Source organism: Podarcis vaucheri, assembly GCF_965113315.1.
Source record: "Podarcis vaucheri genome assembly, chromosome: 7".
Taxonomy (NCBI): domain Eukaryota; kingdom Metazoa; phylum Chordata; class Lepidosauria; order Squamata; family Lacertidae; genus Podarcis; species Podarcis vaucheri.
The window spans coordinates 32,327,793-32,339,828 of NC_138765.1; the positions used below are offsets into that span (position 1 = coordinate 32,327,793).

The 12,036-nt window shown below is 43.6% G+C and overlaps 1 protein-coding gene across 1 annotated transcript in view; it reads right to left on the reverse strand.

The window, feature by feature from the left end:
• Positions 1-12,036, reverse strand: part of COL8A2 (collagen type VIII alpha 2 chain) — a 154,820-nt gene that overhangs the window by 71,252 nt on the left and 71,532 nt on the right. Inside the window, exon 2 of the mRNA XM_082230771.1 lies at positions 6,393-6,456. The gene's annotated coding sequence lies outside the window, so the exon portion shown is untranslated. The remainder of the gene's footprint in view (positions 1-6,392; positions 6,457-12,036) is intronic.

The window sequence follows — 12,036 nt, forward strand, 5'->3', positions numbered from 1 at the left end:
CTAGCAAACCCATTTCTCCATCTCCCCAGTCTTATGCTCACAGGTTAGCAAACAGAACTTGCTAGAATTTTTGAAATATAAAAATAAAATAAAGTCCAGTAGCACCTTAGAGACCAACTAAGTTTGTTCTAAACTCCAGAGGCAGGTCTTAGATTTCTTTTAATGTTCAGGATTGTGACCAGGGTTAGCACTAAACATGTTTAACAATGTCTGTACACCACTGGACCAGTATGGTTTACACCTATTTTACGGTATTACTGATGCCACAGGGGAAAAATATCATGAAGTATGTAACTAATGAGGAAATGATAGTATTTGACCAAAACTGCTCAAACTACCAATATTTTTTAGCAGGGCTACAACCATTAGTTAGGAAGTAAGGGCAAATTTTATTTTGTGAGGCAATTTGTTACAGGCAATTAGCATAGGACACTTAATTGTATTAAAATTCTCTAATTGTTTGGCAACTATAGTTTTGAGTCAGATCACACACACAAGGAAAAGACTGCCTACCCCCAGCTGTATTTTATTTACTATCCCATTAATGTAGCTTCAGCTTAATGTATCTGTATTTTATTTACCGTATTTTTTGCTCTATTGGACGCAGTTTTTCCCCTCCAAAAATTCAGGGGAAATGTGTGTGCATCCTATGGAGCGAATGCAGGCTTGTGCCATAGCCGCGCGCAACCCCTCCGGCAGGGAGAGGCTGCACGGGGCTATGGCTTCTTTAGCCCTGCGCAGTGTCTCCCGGCAAGGAGAGGCTGCACGGGGCTAAAGGGGAAGCCAAAACAGCGAGCGGGATCCATCCCGCTCGCTGCCTTGCCTTCTTCCATAGCTGCGCGCAACCCCTCCGGCAAGGAGAGGCTGCACGGGGCTATGGATTCTTTAGCCGAGACAAAGTCCAGCAACTGGAGGAACGTGTAGCTACGCTCCAAAGAATTAGAGAGCTGGAGCTCTTCTTGGAAGCAACAGAGCACACCGTCTCCACCAAGGAGACAGGGGACTCCCCTGAGAAGGAGTCTAGTTCACCAACACAGGAGCCAGATATATGGAGAAACGTGACTCAAAGAAGTAGGAGGCCCAGGGTTCACTCTGATTGCTTAGAAATACACAATCGCTTTGAGGTCCTCTCCCCTAGCATGGAAGACGAAGAGCAGACTCCATTTGAGGATCTCTCCCTCATTACAGTCGATCAGGTATATGAAGACGAGCAGCAAAGTCAGTCCTCAGGGAATGTGCAGGCGACCTTGGAACGGACAGCTCACGGAAGAACCCCGACCAAACCCAAGAGGAGGCGTGTAGTGGTGATAGGAGATTCCCTACTGAGGGGAACAGAAGCAGTGATCTGTGGGCCTGACAAGATGTCTCGGGAAGTGTGCTGTCTCCCCGGGGCTAAGATCCAAGATGTAACTGAACGACTGCAAGGAATCATAAAACCCACTGACAAATACCCCTTCCTCTTGGTTCATGTGGGAACCAATGACACTGCAAGCAATAGCCTCCAGAAGATCAAAAGAGACTACGAGGCTCTCGGCAGGAAATTGAAGCAACTAAATGCACAAATTGTCATCTCATCTGTCCTCCCAGTTGAACGACGTGGCCCAGGGAGAGAGGGGAAAATAGTGGAAGTGAACAGCTGGCTCCGCAAATGGTGTAAACAGGAACGGTTTGGATTCTTAGATCACGGACTGCAGTTTCTTGAAGATGGACTTCTGGCAAGTGATGGGCTGCACCTCACAACGGTTGGGAGAAATGTTTTTGCCAAAAATCTCAGAAACCTCATCAGGAGGGCTTTAAACTGACTAATGTGGGGGAGGGAGACAGTGCTCCTGAAGGTAGGAGTCTATCAATTAATGAAGATGATCATCCAAATGTCATAGACCAAATGGAGCAAACAGCACGCGGACCTAGTGGTGGGAGGAAAAAATCCTTAAATAAGAGACACGGGGGAATGATTAATGGACTTCAATGTCTGTACACTAATGCACAAAGCATGGGAAATAAACAAGATGAGCTTGAGCTCTTGGTACAGCAAACTAAATATGACATAATAGGCATCACTGAAACCTGGTGGGATAAGTCCCACGATTGGAATGTAATAATGGGGGGATACAATCTATTTCAGAGAAACAGACCAGACAAGAAAGGAGGAGGAGTGGCGTTATATGTCAGGGATGTGTATACCTGTGAAGAGATCCAAGATTTAGATCCTCAAAGCCAAAGTGAGAGCATTTGGGTCAAAATTAAGGGAGAGAAGAATAACAGAGACCTCATTGTGGGAGTTTACTATAGATCCCCAAGCCAAACGGAGGACATAGATGATGCCTTCCTGGAACAGATGGCCAAGCATGCAAAAGGAAGGGAGATAGTAGTAATGGGGGACTTCAATTACCCGGACATTTGTTGGACGTCAAACTCAGCCAAGAGCATAAGGTCAAACAGATTCCTCACTGGCCTTGCAGACAACTTCATTGTCCAGAAAGTGGGAGAAGCAACAAGAGGAACAGCCATTTTAGATCTGGTCCTAACCAATGTTGATGACCTGGTTAGTGGGGTAGAAGTGGAAGGATCATTAGGCGCGAGTGATCATGCTCTTCTGAAGTTTACTATACAGCGGAAAGGAGCAGCCAAGCATACTAGGACTCAATTTCTTGACTTTAAGAAAGCCGACTTCATAAAACTTAGGGAAGTGCTGGGTGAGATCCCATGGACAACAATACTAAAAGGAAAGGGAGTTCATGATGGCTGGGAGTTTGTTAAGAGGGAGATACTAAAAGCACAACGTCAGGCAATACCAATGAGACGGAAACATGGAAGGTGCCTAAAGAAGCCAGGGTGGCTATCTAAAGAACTTTTAACTGAATTAAGATTAAAAAAGGATGTGTACAAAAAATGGAAAAGGGGGGAAACCACCAAAGAGGAATTCAAACAAATAGCCAGCACGTGTAGACACAAAGTCAGAAAAGCTAAAGCACAGAATGAACTCAGGCTTGCTAGAGAGGTTAAAAGCAACAAAAAAGGCTTTTATGGGTATGTTCGTAGCAAAAGGAAGAACAAAGAAACAATGGGGTCACTCAGAGGAGAAGATGGTGAAATGCAAACAGGGGACACAGAAAGGGCTGAACTACTCAATGCCTTCTTTGCCTCAGTCTTCTCCGATAAAGAAAACAATGCCCGACCTGAAGAATTTGGAGCAAATGATTCAGCAAAGGAAACACAGCCCAGAATAACTAAGGAGATAGTACAAGAATATTTGGCTAGTTTAGATGTATTCAAGTCTCCAGGGCCAGATGAACTGCATCCAAGAGTATTAAAAGAACTGGCAGATGTGATCTCAGAACCACTGGCAGTCATCTTTGAGAATTCCTGGAGAACAGGCGAAGTCCCGGCAGACTGGAGGAGGGCAAATGTTGTCCCTATTTTCAAAAAGGGGAAAAGAGAGGACCCAAATAATTACCGCCCAGTCAGTCTGACATCAATAGCAGGGAAGATTCTGGAGCAGATCATTAAGCAAACAGTCTGTGAGCACCTAGAAAGGAATGCTGTGATCACCAATAGTCAGCATGGATTTCTGAAAAATAAGTCATGTCAGACTAACCTGATCTCGTTTTTTGACAGAATTACAAGCCTGGTAGATGAAGGGAACGCAGTGGATGTAGCCTACCTTGATTTCAGCAAGGCATTTGACAAGGTGCCCCATGATATTCTTGTAAAGAAGCTGGTAAAATGCGGTCTTGACTATGCTACCACTCAGTGGATTTGTAACTGGCTGACTGACCGAACCCAAAGGGTGCTCATCAATGGTTCCTCTTCATCCTGGAGAAGAGTGACTAGTGGGGTGCCACAGGGTTCTGTCTTGGGCCCGGTCTTATTCAACATCTTTATCAACGACTTGGATGATGGACTCAAGGGCATCCTGATCAAATTTGCAGATGACACCAAACTGGGAGGGGTGGCTAACACCCCAGAGGACAGGATCACACTTCAAAACGACCTTGACAGATTAGAGAACTGGGCAAAAATAAACAAGATGAATTTTAACAGGGAGAAATGTAAAGTATTGCACTTGGGCAAAAAAAATGAGAGGCACAAATACAAGATGGGTGACACCTGGCTTGAGAGCAGTACATGTGAAAAGGATCTAGGAGTCTTGGTTGACCACAAACTTGACATGAGCCAACAGTGTGACGCGGCAGCTAAAAAAGCCAATGCAATTCTGGGCTGCATCAATAGGAGTATAGCATCTAGATCAAGGGAAGTAATAGTGCCACTGTATTCTGCTCTGGTCAGACCACACCTGGAGTACTGTGTCCAGTTCTGGGCACCACAATTCAAGAAGGACACTGACAAACTGGAACGTGTCCAGAGGAGGGCAACCAAAATGGTCAAAGGCCTGGAAACGATGCCTTATGAGGAACGGCTAAGGGAGCTGGGCATGTTTAGCCTGGAGAAGAGGAGGTTAAGGGGTGATATGATAGCCATGTTCAAATATATAAAAGGATGTCACATGGAGGAGGGAGAAAGGTTGTTTTCTGCTGCTCCGGAGAAGCGGACACGGAGCAATGGATCCAAACTACAAGAAAGAAGATTCCACCTAAACATTAGGAAGAACTTCCTGACAGTGAGAGGTGTTCGACAGTGGAATTTGCTGCCAAGGAGTGTGGTGGAGTCTCCTACTTTGGAGGTCTTTAAGCAGAGGCTTGACAACCATATGTCAGGAGTGCTCTGATGGTGTTTCCTGCTTGGCAGGGGGTTGGACTCGATGGCCCTTGTGGTCTCTTCCAACTCTATGATTCTATGATTCTATGATTCTATGATTCTAGCCTCACACAGCCTCTCCCAGGAGGTAGAGGCTGCACGGGGCTAAAGGGGAAGCCAAAACAGCGAGCGGGATCCATCCCGCTCGCTGCCTTGGCTTGTTCCATAGCTGCGCGCAACCCCTCTGGCAGAGAGAGGTTGTGTGCAGCCTGTACGCTGCTCTTTGGGGCTGGGGGGAAAATATTTTTTTCCTTGATTTCCCCCCCTAAAAACTGGGTGCACCCTATGGTCCGGTGCGCCCTATGGTGCGAAAAATACGGTACTATCCCATTAATGTAGCTTCAGAACCGGGAGTTATAGTCAACTAACTTTTACTCAGAGTCAACCCATTGAAATTAATGGACCTAGTTTGGTCATGGTAATTAATTTTAATGGATCTACTCTGACTATAACCCAGTATATCTTTTTAGTAAACACTTCTCTATCAGTAGGGTAGTTAGATCTATTACTACAATGCTAGTCTAGTTTAATCACATCTTTCATCAACAAACTATGGTTTCTCAGACTGGAAATGCATTGTAAGCCTACATACTTCATGCTCCCCTTTGCACCTCTCCTCATCTATTTTAATACATGACGTCCTGGTTTGTTAAAAGCACAGCTTGCTATTTTGTCCAAGCTGGGTAAATGGCTTCAGTCTTACAAAAAGATTTCAGATCAGGATCAAATCACACAAGGGAAGGAGTCAAGAATGTATGCCTCTTAACAGTTGTTCATTTCTATGTGGAGCAGCTTTCCCCAGCCTGGTGCTATCCAGACTACAACTCCAATAATCTCTGAACATTAGCCATGATGATTGGGGCTGATGGGAGTTGTAGTCCAAAACAACTGGAAAGCGCCAGGTTAGGGAAAGCTATTTTAGTTACCCTTAGATCTAACCTACCATGTAGACAACAGCATCTTGATTTTATATACAGTGGTACCTCGGGTTAAGTACTTAATTCGTTCCAAAGGTCTGTTCTTAACCTGAATCTGTTCTTAACCTGAAGCATCACTTTAGCTAATGGGGCCTCCGCACCGCTGGAGCACGATTTCTGTTCTCTGGGTTAGCGGAGTCTGTAACCTGAAGCGTATGTAACCTGAGGTACCACTGTATCAGTCTGTACTGTGCCTTTCATGTCATCTGCTTATCCACCAAGCTGGATAGGCCATTGCTGCAGGTTAACTGAAGGGATGTTCTGCTTCCTATTTCCACTGTAATTGTGTCTTAGCGACAAGAGTGCTGTCAAAAGGAACTAAGTCCACAGGACCTACTATGCATCACCAGACTCTCTCACACATTAGCTCTTTTCAAAGAGTATGCCAGAGAGATTGGGAGGCAGGATCCTGCAGCTTTTCATTTCTGCCTCAATGTTCTCTACAACCAACCAACAGCTGTGTTCACAATTCAATCAAAGATTGCCCAGGCTGACGCACTGCACTGCCAGTCTGTTGGGAGCCTGGGGTGCATGTATACTTCCCAAACTGCAACAAGGGACAAGCTTCTTACTCTGTTCTGACTAGCTGCCACGAAATACTGATATGTTGCATTACCAGGGTCAGTGAAATAAAGCATGCAATTAGAAGACACAAACCTTCAAAGCAGCACAGCGGCCAACGACTGATGGTCTGTCTGTCAATCCAGATGATGAGCAGGGTCTGGAGAAGATGAATGGAGAACATGAACTGTCAATGCAAATGAACAGAAACCCAGCTGAAGGGAGACCTTCCTGATCTGCTCTCCCTTGAACAAGCTGAGCCTCTCCCCTCTCTTCCTGCCCTTGCTTTGCCCTATAAGAATGACTGACAAGCCCAGCTTTAACTAAGGGATTTTGTGGGTTTAAAGCATGTGACCATTTTTCCTCCTGTTTTGTCCATTAACCCCTTTTCAAAAATATAAGTCAAGTTTTTCCTCTACATAGCGTTTTCTTCCCCTCCCTAGACTGCTCTCTTCCTTCCAAGAGGAATCCATACAAAAGCAGCAGCAACTAGCTGGGACTCTAGATACCATCTCTTCCCTGGGCACCGGGCATCAGCCCTACTACCACCACCTGAACTACAACACCCCCGCTTTAGAAAAGAAGTAGTTGCTGCAGATAAAATAAGGTTGCCTACAGGTGACTGGTGAAGGAAGCCAGACACGGGGGAGGGGGGAATTTGTGAATATCCTCATGGATTTTATTTATAATTTTTAATTCACTTCACTGTGGTGGGGATCAGCAGCTAGAGGCCCTCATATAGCGTGGATTCCTCTCTTTCATTGCCAACCCAGATATTTTCCTACCTGGGTTGGAATAGTAAATGGTGCCCCCAACCCAATCATGATGCATAGTAGCCATGACTAGTGATTCTATTTTGGCAACTGCAGCAAAAAATAAAAAAGCCCACATGGGCCTCTCTCCAGGTATAAAAATTCAGTAAGAATATATTAAATAACTGACAATTTGCTGCCCTTTCATGACACCCAAAATTGGCTTCCTCGGGCATTTGCTTCGCACTACCTAATGTGAGGGCCTTCCAATAAATCTAATTGTGCTTTATACGCACAGGGAGATTAGCAGAAATAGTCATTTTTCATTCATATTCATCACTGTAGTTCATGAAGGCTTCAAACTTTGTGTAGTCCTTGAATGAATCCTATGGGTTGAGTTTATTTTTCCAGCAGTACTAGTGGGCTTACCATATACACTAGTTCATGACTCACAGCACCCTAGAAAATCTTCCAAAATTGTTTAAAACCGAGATACTGGTGAGACATAAGCTGTACTTGTGTCGGAGCATTCACAAGGCCAGTGCCATCATGTCACACACTGAAAACTACAGAAGGTGTCACTCAGGGATGGATCACATGATGTTTTTAACACGGTAACTTACAGCTGTACAGAATTCATTGCCCCAAGTTTCCATTTCTCAGAAGCCCATGGGCTGTGTGGAAACCACTACCATATTCTGAACATAGCCCTAAGCAATTTTGGAAGCCCCACCATGAAACTATGTAGACTGCATAGGGTTTGCTGAGTGGCTTGATGCCACTTTAGCAAGCAAGCTAAATAATACGCAGCTTCTACAGTATGGTCTATGGGAGCTTAGCCAGGCTAGGATGATTCACTGGAAACCGTAGAACCCACTTATTGGATGTAACACAGTGCTTGGAAAACTCCTGCTCTTACACAACTGCTCTCCAAAGAACTATCCTTCAAACACAAGTTTGAATTTTAAAATGAGAAAAATTCAAAATGCCTCCTTCAGGCTACGGTCTCCTGAACTCACTATCTCTTTCCTCTCTCACTAACCCTTGCTTCATGGTGGATCTGAAGAATTTTAGCAGCAAAAGTTTAGACACAAGAAGCCAAGTTTTAAATACAATTTTCACATTTTAACATTTTATTGCTTAGCTTAAAATCCTGAAAACATTGGATTTACAATGAAAACTTTGAGCTCCTTTAGCAGTTGTAAACTGCACACCAAGCTAACACACCCAGTGCAAGGTGTAATTTTTTCCATGAGCTTAGAACAGGTTCCAGACACATGTTTCATAAAGTTCAAAACTCCTTTAGACATTTGATAGGGCAGAGAAGAGTCAGTGTAACGCTTCCAAAACTTTCCCACTAAACAAAGGCAATGTCAAACTATACTTAATGACAAACTAGGCTACCCAAAGCCCATGTGCTGACTTTCCCTGTAGACTATCCCTGATTCAACAAAAAGTCATGTGTCCTTTTCATGTCCATATTGGACTCTGCCAGCTACCGTGCAAAGGTTTATGGGGGTGCTGGTGAAAGAGAGAACTTCACCCCACTAAGACAGACAGACTTTCTTTCAAATACAGTTTTTATCCAAGTTCTTTGAAGTCATCAAGGCTACTGCTACTCTGTGGGAAACTGAGATATTTTCTGAATTATTGCTACAATGCCAAACATCTCACATGTTATTTTATTGAGATAATGCAAAACACTTTTATATAAAATACTATATAAAAGTTTACATTTTATCACTCTTGCACCAAAGGTTATTATGTTTGGCCATTAAGCAAAAGGTTGGTGGCTTGAGTCCACCCAGGGATTTGGTAGCCATCATCTTACTCACTTCCCTACCCTTCCAGTCAATGTAGGCCAATGTAGGCCACTTGCCTTCAATTGGTCAAGGCACACTAGTGGGTCAGGGCCTGATCCAAAGTGAGTTGCGACAACAGCACTAGCACCATGCAAATATATGGTAAAAGACTGAGAAATTGGGTCCTCAATTGCATGTTTGGGTTAGAAGTGGGTCCTGAGTCTGGAAAGGTTGAAGACTACTGATGCAGACAATTTTGGGTTAGGTGGACTAATGGCTTGACTCAGTGTAAGGCAGCTTTCTTTGTATATTCTCTGATGACACACTAAAAATCACATTTGAGTCTCTGGCACATTACTTACTCCATGTAAGGATGGATAAATCTGTCAACTTCAGTTTCTATTTTTTCTAATTTTAACTTCAGATCTCCACATTTCCAGAGTGTGGGATAATTTTATACTATTTTGTAAAGACCTCATGACAATTGGTCAGCATTTGATTGAACCTTGTCTTTTCCTTTGCCGGCAAAAAAATTCCATTCCCTCCTACCATTCCAGAAGTAGCACTCATATCCTAGATGAGGAAGAGCATCAGCAGAAATTGAGGGTATCAGTTGTATGTTCCGTGCATTTCATTCATGTCCTCCTCTTCCTCCATGGAACCCAAAGAGTTCACACCTGCTTCAAGTCAGGAGTAGAACTGCATCTTGTGCTCTTGGACTTGCAGTTATTCATACCGTACCAGACCCACACCCTTTCATAGACTGTAGTGATTGCTGCACTGCTCTGACAATCCATGGTGCAATGTCAAGACAAGGTTTTTTGAGTCACGTTGCAACCTTCCAACAGTTTGACTTCACCCCCAAAGGCCCACTCCTCCTTTGTCTCCCAAGACAGACAAATCCCGACCAGGCAGCTTCATTGTTGCAGGACTTTTCCCAGCCCTGCATTGGTGCTACACTGTTGAACTGGGAGATGCTCCCATACAAACATAACCCTCACCTATTGCCTCTGGTACGCTGAAAACCTTGCATGGATTAAGTGTGTCTGAGTCTAAACTGCGTTTCCTTGGCACAGTTCAGCTTACAGGTTTCCTGTGACCTGAGGTGCCTTGTGCAAAGCTAACCATACGTGCAAAGCAATATCTCCTCCCACACTTGACAAAAACATGCAGCTTGAAAAGTTCCAGCAACACTAATCACCAGCTATTCAAAATTCAAAGCTGCAATATCTCATTACTGTGCTCCCAATTTGCTCTGCAATCAAACATCTAGGCTTAATCTCTCTTAAAGGGTTCCAGATTCCCAGAGGCTAGGTTTTTCTCATGGCTGTTGAGATCACAAGCTCTAAAACTTTGAAACAAAAACTGTTATCTCCTCCCTTTTTATTCCCTTCCGCTGCTGAGATATTATCCGGCGTAGAAGGAAGAGAGAGGCGTGGATAGCTATAATTCTTTGCTGACAAGATCGTAACTTAAAAGCTCAAGAAACAGCACTAAGAAGTTTGCCCAAGAACTCAAGGAGTGTGTGTGCTTTGATGCCCCTATCTGGGATAGAACCCACCCTTAGAATCTCCACATAAATTAGTCCCCCATATTTCTGATATAGATCGTTCTACAGAATTTTGAGGGCTGGTCTCACCTACCAGGGCCCAGAGGACAAATGCTCAAACCTTGGAAGCTAGAAGTGGTAACAGTGGTATGAAAACAACAGAAATATTTGGTGGTGGGGTGGGTGGCTGTGCCCATGAAGACTTCTTCAGCAAAATCCACAGTCTTGTAGTACTGTAAAGACTAAATTATAAATGTTTGTAGACCAGAGCCTACTTCATCAGATTACACACGTGCGCGCGCATACACAAACACACGTAGTAGGGAAGAGAATTATAGCTAGTGAGGTCAGGAGAAAAATAAATGTTTTTTAAAAGGAAGAAACATAGTTCGCTACCAGACAGCCTGTTTATGGTGCATTCATCCTGATTAGTTTGCATAAATTTTGCAGGGAGGTTAGTTGACACTGGCAATTTTTAGTTAATTCATTCATTATTATTATTTTTTGCAGGGAGGGTATACAATGTTGCATCTGGCAATTGTTACCCGATACCTTGCAGCAATAGTGGCCAGTGTGGCCGAGTAGAGCTGTGGAGTCAACTCCCCACCACTGCCGTTGCTGCTACTTACTGGAATCGGGCTGGTTTCTCAGAAGGAAACTGACCTTGTTAAAGCCTGCCCATGAAACTCGCTAGTGCTTAGGTAACCAGGAAAGGCTTAACAATGTACATGCATGGAATGTTCTGTTTTTTTAATATTTTGTTGGAAGCCATCCAGAGTGGCAGGGGAAATCCAGCCAGATGGGTGGGGTATATTTTTTATTATTATTATTATTATTATTATTATTATTATTATTATTATTATGTTTCTTGGCTGGTTATGGTATAAGGGGGTTGTTTATTATTCTGTATAAATTTTCCAAAGCTGAAAAATAAAGTTAAGAAGAAGTTAAAACAATAAAGTATTCTAACAGCAGAACCAGAAGCTTGTGCTCACAGAATCTGGCTCTCCTTGCTATAGAAAGGTAAATTTCCAGAGGTGGATGGTGGTTAAAGTCTTGCAGGGTAAAGAGGTGTTTGAAGAGAGGCAAAGCTTCTGCATCTCTGCCCAAGCAACAAGGAAATCACATATGTGGTTGTGCAACCCATTGGAACACAGACCTGAATGAAGAATTGCATCATGTTACAGTCCCCTTGTTAACAGTCCAGGTGCTTGACAAGCAAATCCATTACAAAGAGCAGGTGGGAGCAGATTCAAAGCCAAAATGAAGGCATCTTTCAAAAGGCAATGAAAACTGCTAAGGTGTGAGGAAGTGATTATTCACTGAAAAGTATGAAAATCACTTTGCATTGATATGGAAAAAGAAAAGAAAAACACTTTTCCAGATGCTTCTGGATTCACTCAAGACTGATGAAAGATAGCAAACTAATGGGCTCTTCTGCCTGCTGTCATTGCATTAGCTACTAGCGCCAGCCAGTTCCCAATTTACTCTGCTGATAGCAGAAATCAGAATCTGACCCAGAAACACACGTACACACATTTTTTGTGTTCTAGGAAACAGAAAATATTTTGAACTGCTGGCTGCTACTATCCTTGTTTGGGCGAAAGGCTATACAGAGCAACTATGTGTTCAGCGGT